At 41.4% G+C, this 14,148-nt stretch overlaps 1 protein-coding gene across 1 annotated transcript in view; it reads left to right on the top strand.

Moving 5' to 3' along the window:
• Positions 1 to 14,148, top strand: part of SYNPR (synaptoporin) — a 260,070-nt gene that overhangs the window by 90,991 nt on the left and 154,931 nt on the right. The window lies entirely within an intron of this gene.

The raw sequence follows: 14,148 nt of genomic DNA, 5'->3' as shown, positions 1-14,148 counted from the left end.
AGACCTGACTGACTGACCTGCTGAGCAGGGTGGGCTCAGCCCCAGCTCATAGCTTCCTGGGAGGTCTTCAGGGTCCAGTGGGCAAACAGTAAACAATGTGATGGGTCGCCTAACAGAAGAAACCATGAAGCCGTGAGGTCACATTCATCAGGGAAGCATGCAACACAAGGTAAATAGCCTTCTCCGAGAAATATCATGCATATAACCTGATAGGATGGTGGTGCCAAGTGCAGACGCCAGGCACGAGTGAACAGCATGCAGTGCTGAAGGCAGAGAGTGCTGCACACGTTCAAGGAAGGGAAGGTAGTCGTGTATGGCCAGGCCCTACAGGGTCGAAGCCATGATAGGATTAGTGTTGAGTCAGGATCGGTTCCAGGTTAAAGACCAGACTTTCTCCTAAGAGCAATCAGAAGCAGATAAAAGGTGTTGAGCAAGAGAGTGAAATTATTAGATTAATTAGATTTTTAGATTAATTAGATCCTTGGAGAAGGATCCTTCAGGCTGCCCTGTGGAGAGTGGTTGGTGAGACTAAAGTTGGCCGCTGGGAGAGCAATTGGGAGTCTGCCTGCTGTAAAAGTCAAGGTAAGAGATGGGGGTGGCTTGTGCTAGGAAATAAAAAAGAATAAATGCAATTTAATGGAAGTTAAGTAATAGAATCTACAAAAGGTTTTGCAGCTTGAATTCTGTGTTAGTGGAGACATTTTGATGTGCAGGTCTCAGTAACAATGAAATAATAACCACAATCAAAATAATAACACTTACTGGGCGTTCACTCTGTGATAGGCGTCGGAGCACAGTCCTCATTTCATCTTTGCTGCACCACAAATTAGACATACACATGCTATTCTTCCTGCCCCATAGAGAGAAAACTGGGAATCAGAGAAGTTGACATCTTTGCCCAGGATCACACTGCCGGTAGTTGACAGAGCTGGGACTTGGGCAGTTGAGCCCAGAGCCCCCGTTCCTGCTGGAAATGAAGGTTGGAAAACAGTAATGGGGTTCGTATAAAATCCCAGTCTTGAGGTGTGTGGGTTAAGGGTGTAGCTTTTTATGACTATTATACTGTGTACTTGTCAGGACCAACATGCATGTGTTTTCAGTGAGATTTGTTCCTTTCACTTTTGAGAAAACATAGGTTTGGGGTAAGAAAGAGAAAAAACAAGAAAGAAATTAAGTAATTAACAGAAAATCATGGGCTAAGTATCCTGTACCATCTCTATACCAGGCACTCTCCTAGGTGCTTTATTTTTATTCCTCACTGTGCTGTGTGCAGGGGATGTGTTATTTTTAATCTTCCAAGCATTTAGGAGGCAGGTGGTATGGTTCCATTGGATGAATTCAGAACCTGAGATGGAGAGAGGTTTAGTGTTATGCCCAAGGTCATCTGTTAGGACAGGGCGGAGCCGAACCTGGCTCCTGCTCTCTTTCCAGAGCGCACTGCTGCCTCTCGCAGAGAAGTGGGAGATAGAAATGCCCCAGGCAGGTAGACATTCAGGCACAGAAAAGCCAAGCTTTCAAACGTGGGAAAGAAGAAAGAAGGCTTATCAAGTGTGGGATTCGGACCTGGGCGATCTTACAAGCAGGTCTCCTTAGAATGACAAGAGTCTCTTCACATGGCATCAAGTTCCCTGATAGCTGGAATGTGTGTCCAGTGCCCACTTTGGCTCCACAACAATTAGAAGGCAGGACCAGAACATAAGTTCCAGTCTAGCTATTTTCACTGCTGGTAGAAGTGATTTGGTGCCCTTTGGATTGTCACAGATCAGATCAGGCTGAGTAATTGAGACTCCTAGGAGTGTTAGTCGGCGTCTGATTTTTCTTGGAATAAATGATACCTTGGACTCACAGTCCACCTGTCCTAGTACAAGGACCATGTAATTGGAGGACTGAAAATATCTCAGAGGTAACAAAGCACAAGCAGTTTAAATGATTTGTTCAGTTACCGAGAGTCCCACACGTACCTGGTGGTGAAGCTTCGAGAGCGCTTTCCACTGCATCTTGGTTTTTCATGGAGCAATCACACGAGCAGTTTGGCACTGCGGCAGCAATGAACCATTGCAGGGTAGACCAGTTGGCTTCTTTATCCCTGTGATTACACAGTACCTAATTTAGAGTAAACTCTCAAAAAATGCTTGAACCAATGAAGGATAGCAAGAGTTATGAGCAACTTATTTATGTATAGTAAAGGGGCAAGGTGGTATAGCAGCCAAGCCTATACATGTTGAGCTCAGTCTGTCTGGGTTCAAATCATTCTAGCTCCATCTTTGACATGTAGCTCCCTTGACTTCAATTTTCTCACATATAAAATGGAGAAAATACTGTTGTAAAATATTCCACTTGAAGTGCTTAATAGGGACTCTTTCTGTCTTGCCCCTGTGAAGATGTAAAGTGAGGACTGTGCTGGTGAGATTCTCCTGAAATTCACGCTCGTTCTTTATGTCATTCATTGCATGAGCTTTCCAAAGTTTAAATATTGTTCCTAAGATATGTATTGGGTGCTTGCTTTGCGTGTCTCAGTTTGTCTTCACAACAACCCTATGAGGTAGATGCTGTTGTTGGGGGCAGAGATGTAGATCATGCTCTGACCGTGATTATGAAAGGGGGGAGGGCACCTAATAGGAACAGGACCATAGTTGTTTAAGGATTCTTTCCCTTACTAACTACAGATAAGAAGTCTTCCTACTGGGTTTTAACACCATTGAAAACTAACTACCTTGTTATCAGGCTTCAAGATCCTGGAAGGAGACACAGGGACCACGGCCCCTGCAGCCATCCTCCCACCCCACCCATTCCCCCTGGCTTGCAGCCCTACATAACCAGCCATGTAATTAGGGAAGGGCAAGCAGATTTTATGTGGACAAATCCCACTGCTCTCCCATTTGCTGGCAAAAATGGAATAAATGCTCAAATCATTCAACCTTGTCTCTGCTTAACTGGCTGAAGTAGCGACAGGCAGCCCGGACCCATTGTGTCCGCTTTCACTATTATTGTCTTTATTTTACAGATGAGGAAACAGAGATTCAGAAAAGTGGAGGCCCCCATTTTGCTATTTATCATGTAATTCCAGCTCCCCCTTTGAGCACTGATGCCCCTTGGAATTGAGCGTGCCCATATAGTTTGTTTTAGAAAATAAAAAGTGAGTAGAAGCGATACATGCTATTTCTGGATGGAAGCTCTACAGCCAATGCACAGTTCACCGTGCTCTGTCTCCCCATGTCTCAGTGATGTCCCAGATACTGAAAACTCCATTTCCTTACGGCGTGGAATAAGGGTGCCATGGAGCAGAGCCCTGCCCTTCCTTAGTGGCCAGGCAGCAACATGCCAGAAAGAAAGCTTTGTTGTTTTAAGCCACCAGGTTTTGGTAGTTGTTTGTTAGCACAACTTAACCTTGCTCACCCCAATTAATACCGAGGTCACTCATTCATGCAATTATTTATCCATTTATTTATTCAACAAATAATTATTGAATATCTGCTATGTGCCAGGTGTGGGCCAGGGACTACAACAGCAAGTCACTATACCTGTTTTCATAGCCTCTGGGAGCTTGTCCTCCAAAGTCCTGCACTTAAATGGAGGAGTCCGGTTTCAAACTCAGAGCACTGTATTTCAGAGTTTGTTCTCTGTGATCTGCTGTATTCTGTGATCACAAGTAGAGATTTCTAGAAGAGTTGAAGTTGGTTTAACAATCTTCCAGGTCCTGGGTCTGATTTATCTCAGACAGCATAGCAGGCTAAAGTCCTTGCGAGCTGTCAGTTCAACTGTGATGGGCATTGTAAACTGGCTGAGCCTCACCACAAAGAGGGCTTAAGCAAGATGCTGGAAGGTTGGCAAAGATTTATGGAGTGGACATTGGCCATGTTTTCTGGGTGACCAGCATATTTAAATACCTGTTATGTTTGCAGGATTTTTCTACTTGATGGGTTCCCCTTCCTCAATGTGGGAACCTGAAAACTCACTTCCTCCCTCCTTTGCAGCTAAACACAGGCAAGCGACCATTCTCCACTGATCAGATTCACACCCTCTAGACTTCAGCTCAGAAATGAGCAGTCGGAGGGAAGAGGCATACTGTCGAGTGGCCTTAGTTGGGGGAAGCAGACTCCCCGGCTCTGAGGACAGTAATGGCTGAGCCGAGTGCCTGGCATGCACGTGACATCCGTAACGAGGCTGCAGTGTTAAAAGGAGCTCACTGAATAGTACCAGCGCTGGGAGGGAGCAGCATTCTTCATCAGGCTGGTTCCGGAACATGATTGGGGGATTATTCCTGGAAATTTGGCATTGAGCCCAGTTCTCTAAACCTCCCAGTAAATCTATGAGCTACTGACTCTCCTTTAATGACCGTATTTTCTGCTTAACCACCCACAGTCAGTTCTGCTTCTTGCAAGTAAGAACCCTAACTGATGGAATGTGGAGTCTGAGTCAGAAAAGTTTCGAGCCAGGTCTGGGGAAAAGAGAACAGCAAATGTCTAATCTAACGGTGGGTGGGTGGGTGGAGAATTCAGGTCTAAGGAATCTGAAACCAAAGGTGGTAAGGGTTGAAAGGGAGATGAGCTTCAGGTCCACCTTGGACATATTGGTGTGGGCAGCATCCATCTCCAGACCCTTGTCCTATTAGATCTGATCACTCAGTCATTAACATATTTACAGAGCACCTAAGGCATGCCTGGCCCAGGGCGAGGCAATGGGGGCTATAATGATGAATAAGCTAGGCATAATCCCAGTAGTTTTATGTAATGGAAAGTCTTTTCATAATCAAATGATCACTGCAATGAACAAATACATAATTATGAATTGATAATAAAAGAAAACTATATTCTAAGTGCATATAATAGAGTGGCATGACCAAGTGTGGGAGATCAGGAAGCCTTCCTAAGGAAGTGTTTTTGGAGCTGATATCTGAAGGGTAAAGAGAAGCAGGGGTGGGAGAGAGCAGAAGAACATTCCAGGAGACGTGAACAGCATGTGCAAAGACTGGAGAGTGAACACAGCACCTTTGAAGAGCTGTAAAGCTGATGAGATTGAAGTGAAGAGAAAGGTGAAAATGGAGTGACATAAGGCTGCAGTGGTAGTGGGGAGTCAGGGGAACTCATGCAGAGCCTGGGAGCTCTAGTAAGAATTTTTTTTTTTCTTCCTAAAATCAATATGTCATTGAGGAATTTTAAGCCTTGCAATTATACTGTTAGATTTGCATTCTGAAATGCCATGCTGACTACAGTGGGGGCAGAGGATGGGGTAGAAGAGTGAAATGAATTCAAGACAGTGGATTAAGGGGCAATTGTAATAGTCTAGGCACAACTGGGTTTCTAGATCAAGCTAGACCACTGGCAGGAGAGATAAGGGGAGTAGGGTGAGGAAAATCAATGAACTTCACAAGTGAAATGTGGAATGTGTGGTGACTTCAACTCTTCTGACTTGGGCAACTTACTCAAGGGCCATTGGGATAACATCAAATAGTACAGCAGGAGAGTGGGGGTGATGTCTTCAGTCTTGTACAGACTGAGGTTGGAGTGTCTGTAGCATTTAAGAAATGACAAGTAGAGAGTTGAATATGATGTTCTAAAGCTTTATGGAGAGTTTTGTGCTAGAAATGTCTCTCTATTGGTCTTAAAAACAAATCTTCTGAAGCTGCGATCTGACTAAATCCAGACCAAAAAACACAAGTTTGGTTCATTCTTCCATTTATTCAATGCAGTTCTATCAAGTAGATACCTTGCAACAAGCCCTGGGGATACAGAATCAAGAAGGGGACACTGACCAGGAGGAGACACACAAACATAATAAATTGCTGAGGAACACACAAACATAATAAATTGTAAGTAATGGAGTTGTGGATAGGATTCTTTTAAAAGGCACATTTTGAAGTATTTTTTAGGATTGAGGTATAGATACGAGTTTTGTTCTAGGAAGAGGGGATAGTGGTGCCAAGGCTTAAGGACAGTATGGAACAATACATTGTTCACAAGCAATCATCAATATTAAATTTGGCTGAAGCCAGGGAATTGGGGACTGGGCAGTAGTTGATGAGGCTGCAGATTTAGACAAAAGGCTTGTATCAGAAATCCTATAAGCATTTTGAACTTTAACCAGGAATATTTTGTACCAATCCCTTCTGGCTTGCAGTTTCTATTGAGAAACCAGCTGATAGTCTTATGGGAGCTCCCTTGTAGGTAACTAACTGCTTTTCCCTTGCTGCTTTTAAGATTCTCTCTTTGTCTTTAACCTTTGGCATTTTAATTATGATATGTCTTGGGGTGGGCCTCTTTGGGTTCACCTAAGTTTGGGACTCTCTGTGCTTCCTGGATTTGTATGTCTGTTTCATTCACCAGGTTAGGGAAGTGTTCAGTCATTATTTCTTCAAACATGTTTGCAATCCCTTGCTCTCTCTCTTCTCTTTCTGGTACCTCTAGGATGTAAAGTGCAGCATAGGGAATTAGTCAATAATATTGTAATGTACAGGTGAATGCTAGACTTTTCAGCGAATCACTTTGTAAGTTGTATAAATATCTAACCACTATGCTGTATATCCGAAATTAATATAATATTGAATGTCAACTGTAATTGAAAAGTTTTAAAAATTAAAAAAAAGAATGCCCGGAGTCATTGAAGCATTTTATGCAATGGGAAAATGGAGTGAGATTAGTGTTTTATGCAGACAGATGACTCTGCTGGAGTCGTGGTGGGTAGCTTTAATGAGGATCGATATCTAATATCTAAGCTTGCTGTCTGCAGAATTTTAGTAGGTGGATTTTACATTTATTAGTGACGTTAGGGTTCCAGGTGTTCTTGTCATTATCTTATCCCATTTGAAGCAGGGCTCTGGAAAATGCTACCAATCAGCATGCTATTATACTTTTCCTTTTCATGGTTAAATCAGATAATGATCTCAAAGCGGTGTTGGTTTGCTCACTTGTGAGAAGCCATAAAATAATCTTCCTCATTAAGGAACCATTTTTCCATCACAAAGCAAATCTGAAACAGGTACAGTGTGCCTTTAATCTCACTTTAATTGAAACACATTACCTTCAATCACATTCCGAGGCTCACCACGTCTTGACTATGGTTGGCTTGACCTAAGATGGTCTTTTATCTTTCTGCCACAATTCGCCAAAGGCTCAGAAGGTGGCTGTCGATGAGGAAGCGGAAGTAAAAGCTTGGGTTTGTTTGGTGCAAATTTAAGTAATGAGTAAATAATTGAATTCTAAGAAGGTGTCCCTGAAGGCTTTATAATGGCTCATTTGGTCCACAAATTTGAAAGCAAGATAGAAAATTAAGTTTTGCTAGTTAGACTGAAGCCATTTTATTTTCCTTCACTAACAACGGTGGTGGGGACAAAAGTCAAGACAAGACCCTTGGAACAGATAGAGCGCTAAGGACACTTCAGTGGAGAAAGTTATAGGCAGCTGGAGCTTTGAGGAGCTGCGCTGTGGATGCTCTCGGGGTACCCGCTTGGCCGCCGCAGCTGATGGTGAGGGCTGCTTGGGGAGGAGGGATTGGGAGGAGAAGTCCCCACCAACTGTGTTTTCAGTGCTTCCCAGATGCTGAAGTTGCCAGTGCTGTGGAAAGATAGTGGGGGAGGTGAACATTAGCAAAAGAAATGATCTAAAACTAGAGCTGCGGTGTGCCTTTCTTTCTCCATTTATTTTCTTAGTAACAGTGGAGGTGAGACTACAAAACCCTAAGAGGAATATATGTGTGTGTGTGTGTGTGTGTGTGTATATATATATATATATATATATAGATGTATGTATGTATACACACACACGCGCGCGCACACACACATACACACACGTTACCAAGATTATTTTGTTTCAGTATATACCTGAAACAGAAACAAAGACTCCTGGTTGTTTCTTTTTGAGCAGTAACTTGCATGTCTTGATAGACAGCCTCTGTTATGAGGCCAATACTGTTAATAAAATAATGATTCTTAAGTGAAAAGAACAGCAAAACAGGCTGACAGCGGTTTAACAGCAGCTTTGCGCTGGCTAGATTGCTGAAAACTTAAGCGATAGTCGACAGTAATCAGTTTTGTGTTTCTTTTCTCTTAAAAACATAATATATTAAACATCTTTTTAAAAAAACCCTACATAGTAGAGACTCACTTGATAAATTCCTTCTTCTTTGGAGTGTTGTGAGGCTGGGAGTGTGTTGCCTTAGTTAGCCTGGGTCCCAAGTCTATTGAACTGGAAGAACTGTAAAGAGAGACTTTGCACAGCAAGTCAGCCAGGAGCCTTCTCCACGGCAACAGTGATAGGGAGATGCAGGGGGGAAAAAAAGGCAAAATGAAAAACACTACCCCTGCCTCTTATTACTGCAATTCAGAAACACTGCCTATTCACGGTGATCACAAAAACCTTCAAAAACAACCTGCGCTGATGAAAAGACTGGAAGATTTATCCACTAAATATTTTGACACAATCAAGATCAAATCCACCTGCTACTGAGTTTATTTTTCTTGAATTAAAAGAAAGTTTATTCGAGGGTGGAGAATATGTGAGTCTGATTGTTGACTGACGACATAAACTGCAACTTTTCTGCTTAGATATATCCTAGTTACAACCGATATCATCTGCACATACAATGAAGTTAATTAGCTAACACGTTCTTGCTTGAGTCTTTCCCTCAAGTATGTGTGATCCTGTGAAATTTACCACTTTCAAACTTACAGTGTGGTAGTCAAGTACTTTCCCTTTATCTCCAAGTGGGGAAAGTTTTTAAATTCAGCGATGTGCTGCAGGAGGCTTGTACTGGCTCACTAGAGCCAGTTGTTAAATTTTCAAAGATTTTGTGAGCTGGTTGTTAAACATGGTCATTATTAAAACATATAAACTTACAGTTGAGTAAGTTATATTTAAAAAGAGTAATAAACATTTAAAATTCACCATCTTCTAAATTATTTTACTGTATGTTACTGTTATCTGTGCCCCTGAGGTTATTCGGGTGTATTGTTTCCATATGATGAAAATACTTGGAAATGGCCTGCCAGTGCATGTCTGTTGTATGTTGGTAGCTTCAAGTAGGTCAGTATTTACACCATGGAAATAAGCAAACACTAGACACTGGAGTTTCATTTATTGTTTCTTGATTGTCTGGACCAGAGATTGGCAAACTATGTCCTAAAAGCCAAATTATGTCCCACAGAATTAAGAAGGTTTTATACATTTTTAAAGAGTTGTTTTTTAAAAAAGGAAGCATATGTGACAGACCATAAGTGGCAAACTTTCTGTAAAGGGCAGGTAGTAAGTGTATTAGGTTTTGAGGGCCAGAGAGCCTCTGTCAGAGCTACTCAGTTCTGCCATTCCAGCACAAAGGCAGCCACAGGCAGTGTATAAGCAAATGGATATGGCTGTGCTCCAGTAAAAATGTATTCACAAAAACAGCGGGCGGGCCTGCTCTGACCCACAGGCCATAGCTTCCCACCACTGCTGTAAGTTCTAAACAGGAATAATTAAGTCCATGTTCTGCAAGTGTCCTAATCAACAAATAATAACTGTGATAATAATCTTTGAATCTAGGCAGTGCCCTTAAGGAATTAAAGTATCAATGACCTTTTGCTGTAGCAAGCTGCAGCAGTTAATTTGATTTACTTTGCAGTTCCATTAAAAAAAAACTCCATCTCTGAAGGCTCATTGGTCAATTATGTGATGACAGTTGTGAAATGAAGCTTTGAGGTTTTAAAGCCCTTTAAATTTGCCTGATTCACTCACTAAGCCACACAGGGAACTCTCAAGAAGCCCTGGAAGTTTACAAGCAAGACACAGGCACGCTCATTCAACCCACTGATCTTGTAAGTGATCGGAAGGCAAATGTTTGGGGTGTGCACTTAACTTTCCTGAGCCTCTCTCCTGTTTACCATTGAACATTACATTGCCGTTCACAGGGCTGTCTGCAGTAGGAACGTTGGCCATATAGGTAGTGGTCTTTCATTCTACTTCATATGAGTGCACATATGTGTAGCCACATACACACACCCATACACGGGATTCGTATTAAACATGCCTAAAGTGCAGCTGTTACTGCTCAATCTCTCCCAATAATCTGGAAAGTCTGGCGACAGTTGCCCAGATTTTAGGCCCATGAGCCACTAAGAATTAATAGAGTACAGTCACGTGCCGCTTCATAATGGGAATATGCTAGAGAAATGCGTAGTTAGGAGAGTTCATCGGGTGAACATCATAGGGGCGCTGACACAGCCCTGGGAGGTATAGCTCCTGCGCTCCTGGGCTGAACCGCGTAGCCTGGGCCCCTGCGCTGAGGCCTGCACAGAACAGCCCCCAGAAATGCGACCCTAGACCCCGCAAACACTGGGCGAGGCTCCTGCTGCTGGGACACCGCCTGCTGGTCGACAGCAGACTTGTTTTTGTAAGTAGTAAGGGTACACTCTAAATAATCATTCAAAGTGTAAATACCCAATCCAGCAACTTAGTAACTTCTAATTATCTAGTATGACTATAACTGTACGTGCTGTACTTTTGTATGTCTGCCAGCACAGTAGGTTTGTCTACCCTAGTGTCACCATGAACACTTGAGTAATGCCATGCGCAGGGATGTTACCATGGCGAGGATGTCGCTAGGGTAGGGGATTTTCAGTTCTAACATCCTAGTGTATGCAGTCAGTCGTGGGCCCAAACATCTTTATGCGGCGCTTAAGTGCAGTGGGTTCAGTAGAGCCTTAATCGTTTGTATGTGTTGGCTTCCTCTTGGAGTGGAACTTTATTTGCACTCTTTCCACTTGCCTGGAGCTCCTCCACGTGCACCCTAAAAAGGAGAGCACCTCAATAGGATCTCACTTGTCAGATTCTCGTGTGCTTCAGGCCTGCTGGGAAGGATCCCAGCCTGTCCCAGACGCTCTGTAGATGATCCGACAATGTACGTGATGGAAAACCTGCTGGGTGCAGACTCAGCTCACCTGAGTTCTGGGCCTGGCCTGGGCTAGCTGCTTCCCTGAATCACCCCCAAACTGCCACAACCATCAAAAGTGAGGTAGAGACTAACTCTAACCTCCCTTAGAGTTCACATTTTGTGATACCAGATATTTAGAGCTAGAAAGTACGTCCCGTGTTGTTACTGTCCTGCCCACACTCATAGGTGGAAGCGTGGTGTGAGCGAGAGAACCTGAACCGGGAGTCTTGTGGGGACAGAGTACCCCAAAGAGTGAACACTGGCAGCCCTCGTGGGCTCAGGTCTGTTTAATTTGGCCCATAAAATGTTATTTTTAAAAAAAAAAAATCATTTCTTAATATTTAAAAGTCAGAAAATGTCACGTAAAAATTTGGACTGTCAGCTTTTCTTGAACAGTTGAAAGATCCAGCAGTCTCGGTCCCCCACGTTTCGTCATGGCAATGACCTGGAGCAGAGGAGCCACCGTCCACACTCAGCAGCTGGTCGGGAGGGAGTAGGATATCCATACGCTGAATACAGACTGTTGAAGGTGATTTTCCAGGAAAGGCACGAGACTCGCATGTAAGGGACCATAGTGAGCTCTGCTTTCTGATCACAGAATAGCTAAAATATCACTATTGACATCAGCTCATAAACAATAGTAGAAATAGGTTCATTTTCTCTGTTGAAAGTAGTTCACTTGGTGAGAAGCCAGTTTCTTCACATTATAACTTTCCTAGGGAAATAGCAATGACAGTCTGCATAAATTTTGAGACAATATCTACCTGGGAATAAATCTAACAAAGGAAGCGCAAGATCTTCATGAGAAAAACTAATTGTAAAATGTAAGATATCTAAAAGAAGACATGAAAAATGGGTGAGATATAATATGCTTGTGGATGAGAAGACTCAATATTGTACAGATATAAATTTTCTTCCAATTAGTCTATATATTTAATGCAGTTCTAATTTTAAAAAGCATCAAAAAGTTTCCGGTAAATTTATTCTCAATTTTATCTAAAGGAGTAAAAGCCAGGAAGGGCCAATATAATTCTGAAAGAGAAGACAGTCGAAGAGAAAATGTCATAACATAGAGGAGGCTTATCGCAAAGATGTTACAATTAAAACAGCATGGTATTGGTTCAGTAATGACCAGATACACCAGACCGTCAGAATAGAAAGCTGAAAAACAGACCCACACATCTATGGGAATTGCCATACCCGACATTGAAAATCAGTGGCATAAGGATGAATTACTTGGTATGTAGAGTTAAGACAAGTGGCTTTCTTTATAGAAAAAATAATTGTATTACTACTTCCCTCCATGCAAAAATAAATCTCAAAAGGATAAAAGACTTAAATGTGAAAAACAAAATGCTTAAACTATGATTAAAAAAATAGGAAAATATCTTTATAACTTCAGGTCTTGAAATGGTTTCTTAAAACAAGTAATAAAAGCAAACTTTTTTTAAAAGATAAATTACTTAGACTATTAAAATTAAAATTTTCCTATGGCAAAAGATATCGTAAATGAAGTTATAAAACAATAATTATCAGGGAACTTGTATTCAGAATATATAAAGAACCCTACATTTAGTGAGGAAAAAAATACAAATAACCCAATAGAAAAATAGGCAGAAGATACTAAGATGCAGTTCACAGGAGAGGATAACCCAAGTAGGCAATGAAATATGAAAAGACCAATCTTACTCGTAATCAGAACATTTAAATGAAGAGAAATGAAAACATATGTCACACACAGACTTGTTTTATTTGTAATTGCCAAAAAACCTGGAAAATATCTAAATGTCCATTAACAGGTCAATGTATAGAAAACATGTGGTATATCCATACACTGAAGAGAAAGAAACCAAGTCCTGATCCACAGCAATATGGATGAATTCTAACCATCATTATGCTGAGTGACAACTTAAGTGCCCGTCATCAGAAAAACGGATAAACAGAGCATATTCATAAAATAAAACATCATAAAGGAGTTTTTATTAATGAATAAATTAGTTCCATGTATATCAACATAGACTCCAAAAGTTCAATGTTGTTTAAAGAAAGCAAGTTGCAGAATGATTGTTCATTACGATAACATCCATATAAAAGGACATTAGGTTAAAAACTAAGGAAATTGGAATAAAGTATGAACTTTAGTTAGTAATAATATATCAATATTAATTTATTAGTGTTGACAAATGTATCCTAGTGATGTCAGCAATAGGAGAAACCAAGTACAAAATGTACAGAACTCTAATATTCTTGCAATCTTTCTGTAAATGTAAAACTATTCTAAAATAAAAATATATATATATATTTTTAAGTATTGCCTATAGCACCAAGACAACAGCTTGGGGGTGGGAAGTTTGTTGGAGATGTAGAGAAGGCTGCTTCGAAGGCCAGTAAGTCCACTTTGAAATCCCGGCTCTACCACCCACTGGCTTTGTTGCCTTTGACCAATCATATGACTACTTCTAGCTCTCCTTTCCTCTTTGGCAAAATATGAACAATCCCTACCTTATACCATCATTGAGACAGTGAATGAGACAACTGTGTAAAGCATTTAGTACACAGTAATGGCTCAATCATATTTACTTATTACTACCATTTTATTATAGTTATTACATTACTATTAACCTAGGATGTCTTTGTGTCAGATAAGAAAAACATAGCACCCAGCATCTCTATTTATTTATTTTTAAAATGCAAGTTTGAGTTGTCTGATTTTAACCTATCAGTGCCCTGGACAGGTTTGTAATCACTTTATTAACTAACCTTTAAAAGTGCGCATGGTGTTAACAGTCTTTTTCACAGTATGGGACACTTTCGAAAAGGGGGCACATTAATGTCGTACTGAACGTTATGCTTAGGTAGAAGAATTTTCTTTCCCAAGCTTCATAAAGTCCCAACCAAAATCGCACTATGCCACTTCTGTCCAATTAAAGGGAGAACGCAAAGGAAAAAGTGTATATAATGATGACCCTCTCCCCCTTTCAGCCAAATAAGGGAGGGGGCCAAAGAGAAAGCAAGTCCTGGTGTGTAAATTTTTAATCCAGTGATCCTTACTGGAGTATGTGCCTGATCCCAATCCCACTGGACCCATCCCCTTAGGGGGGAGGGAAGGGAAAGGGCAAAGTCGACCCACAGTTTGCGCACAATTTATAAAATGAAATATTGTGCTGATACGAAAAATCCCTTTTTCACGGAACAGTACATGGGATGGGGGAAATGCTTATGATACAGTCATCGGGGGAAAAGGCAGGA

Source organism: Miniopterus schreibersii (genome assembly GCF_964146895.1).
Source record: "Miniopterus schreibersii genome assembly, chromosome: 15".
NCBI lineage: Eukaryota > Metazoa > Chordata > Mammalia > Chiroptera > Miniopteridae > Miniopterus > Miniopterus schreibersii.
This window is presented reverse-complemented; position numbering and strand designations above follow the sequence as displayed.